The following is a 3,266-nucleotide window of genomic DNA, read 5'->3' on the forward strand; positions in this document are numbered from 1 at the left end:
GTACTGGTCCCTCTGTGTGGCGGAGCCTCCAGGCTTCTTAGGCCAAGGGACCTAAAATCCCTCGCAGGTTGGTTCTCTGCTGCTGGGCTTGTAACCCTGACAGCCTCGGACCCCAATGTCCGGTAGATTGGTTCTCTGCCAGGACCGGCTCTCGTCGCCTCTGTCCCTGGCTTGCAGTTTCTCCTCTGCCTCACGGACTCCTCAGCTACAGCTGAACTGTCCCTCCTTCTCTGGGACTAGTCTCACTCCTGAGCTAGGTCTTCCAGTTCTCTCTAACCCTGCCCCCAGTTCCAGCTTTTATAGGGGCAGCCAGCTCCCCCTGCTGGCCTGAAACAGGAGGTGCTGTATTGTAATTGTACCTAACCAGGGGACCTCCCTCCTGCTTTCAGAAACAGATTATTGTTTGTGGCATCCAGGCCTGGGGTGACACACACACACTGCTCTATATTTAGTATGATGCCCCCACTCCTCCATATATATAGCATGATGGTCCCACTGCTCCATATACAGGTGCATCTCACTAAATTAGAATAGCATCAAAAAGTTTATTTATTTCAGTTCTTCAATACAAAAAGCTGTCTTTCAGATCATCTGCATTGTTGGGTCTGGTGTCTCTCATCTTTCTCTTGACAATACCCCATAGATTCTCTATAATAGATTCTCTATGGGGTTAAGGTCAGGCGAGTTTGCTGCCAATCAAGCACAGTGATACTGTTGTGTGTAAACCAGGTATTGGTACTTTTGGCCGTGTGGACAGGGGCCAAGTCCTGCTGGAGAATGACATTTCCATCTCCAAAAAGCTTGTCGGCAGAGGGAAGCATGAAGTGCTGTAAATGTCCTGGTAGACGGCTGTGCTGACTTTGGTCTTGATAAAACACAGTGGACCTACACCAGCAGATGACATGACACCCCAAACCATCACTGATTGTGGAGCCTTCACACTAGACCTCAAGCAGCTTGGATTGTGGACTCTCCACTCTTCCTCCAGACTCTGGGACCTTGATTTCCAAATGAAAATTGGAACTCTAGGACCTTGTGGAGTGTGTCAATGACTGCCTTCTGGACATCTGTCAAGTCAGCAGTCTTCCTCATGATTGTGGAGCATACTGAAACAGTATTGAAGAACTGGAATAAATTAACTTTTTGAAGATATTCTAATTTAGTGAGATGCACCTGTATATACTATGATGGTCCCACTGCCCCACATACATATAGTATAATGGCCCCACTACTCCATATGTAGTATGATGGACCCACTACTCCAGATATATAGTAGGATGGCTCCACTGCCCGATCATTTAAAAAAATAAAGTTTATTCTCACATAATCCTGATTCCCTACATCACGGCCTCTGTCTCCTCTTCCATGGCGGGACAGCAGAGCAGAGCGATGCAATGATGTCACCGAGCCACCTGCGTGAGTATGCTGACATCTCGTTAACCGCAGGCCTATGGCGATCTGTGGCATATGAAAGAGATAGTGATAGGGCAGGGAGCTTGTGTCCCACTGCTTTATCATGCGACGCCTCTGCATAAGAGACATTAGGGCTACATTAGCTACTTCACAGAAGACAATGGAGCTGGAGTATATAGAATAGGAGACACTGGGGCTGGCGTATATTCATCACAGGATACATTGGGGCTAGAGCATATACATCACAGAAGAAGCTGGAGTATATAGAATAGGAGACACTGGGGCTGGAGTATATAGAATAGGAGACACTGGGGCTGGAGTATATAGAATAGGAGACACTGGGGCTGGCGTATATTCATCACAGGATACATTGGGGCTAGAGCATATACATCACAGAAGAAGCTGGAGTATATAGAATAGGAGACACTGGGGCTGGAGTACATAGAATAGGAGACACTGGGGCTGGCGCATATACAGTTCTGCTCAAAAGTTTACATACCCCGGCAGAATTTTTCTTTTCTTGGCCTTGTTTCAGAGAAAATGAATGATAACAAAAACACTTTTTCTCCACTCATGGTTATTGGTTGGGTGAAGCCATTTACTGTCACATTTCTGTGTTTTCTCTTTTTAAATCTTAATGACAACTAGTGATGAGCGAGCATGCTCGCTACTGCTCGGTGCTTGCCCGAGTATCTCACTGCTCGAGATGCTCTGCGCTCACCGAGTATTTCCGGGTTGGTCGGGCGGGAAGTCGGGTCCCCTCCCTGCATGTTTGTCGCTCTTTACAGAGCCAATGAACATGCAGGGATTGCCTGCCATGCACTGTAATGCCATAGCCATGTTGGTTGTGGGCATTACAGTGATTGGCTGGCCGCACAGCGTCATCAGGTCTGTATCTGACCTGGCGCCGCCATGCTCATCACAGTCACTCCGGATCAGACAGTGTAGGGAGAGCTGCTGCTGCGTTAGGGAGAGATTTGATCGTGCATTAGGTAGTGTAGTGAGAAAAACCGCACATTACACATATCCATCTCAACAAACAGTCCTTCTGAGGACTAATCCATCTGCAGAGATATCAGGCAGGCAGTGTATATAGGCAGGCAGGCAGTGTATATAGCAGACTGCAGTGCATATAGCACAAGAGGCTCCATTCCAATTCTGCCTTCTGCTGCTGTTAGATATTTCTATACAAAGGCCCAGGTCTCAGGGGCCAGGAATACTTTTCTTTGGATCTTAATCCTCATTATTTGCTTATAAAGCAATCCAGAGAACACCGTTTTTCTGCGCCATTTGCTTGTTGGCACTGCAGAATACAGCCAGGTCCTTTCCATATTAGAGCGCTAGAAATCCAGCTATTTAAAACTGTTTTCTCCGTCACACGGATCACATATACGTTGTCAGAAAATACTGCCATTTCTGGCCTCCATTTTTTCAGTGTGTCAGTGAAGCAATTCACAGCAGTTTGCTGTTCACACTACTTACCTTCAGGCCAGGTATTTAAAACTCTGTTTTCTCCATCACACCGATCACAAATAACTTAGCTTCAAACTCAGTCATTTGTAGTGAGCGTGGAAGATACTATCCTCCATTTAAAATGGGCAAGGCACGTGGCAAGGGACGGGGAACTGGACGTGATGGTAATGGTACATGCAGAGGCCGAGGACAAGGCCGCGGGCAAGCCGAAATTGTGCCACAACAAACACCCACATCTTCTCGCCTGACCTTCCTGTCCCAATTTCTAGGGGACCGCAGCACACCACTATTGAACCCAGATCAGTGTCAAAAGGTTGTTGGTTGGATAGCGGATAATGCTTCCAGTCACTTAGCCACCACCACCACCACCCTGTCTTCCA

This window comes from Phyllobates terribilis, unplaced genomic scaffold (assembly GCF_046119375.1).
Source record: "Phyllobates terribilis strain yellow unplaced genomic scaffold, ASM4611937v1 Scaffold_136__1_contigs__length_4911898, whole genome shotgun sequence".
Taxonomy (NCBI): domain Eukaryota; kingdom Metazoa; phylum Chordata; class Amphibia; order Anura; family Dendrobatidae; genus Phyllobates; species Phyllobates terribilis.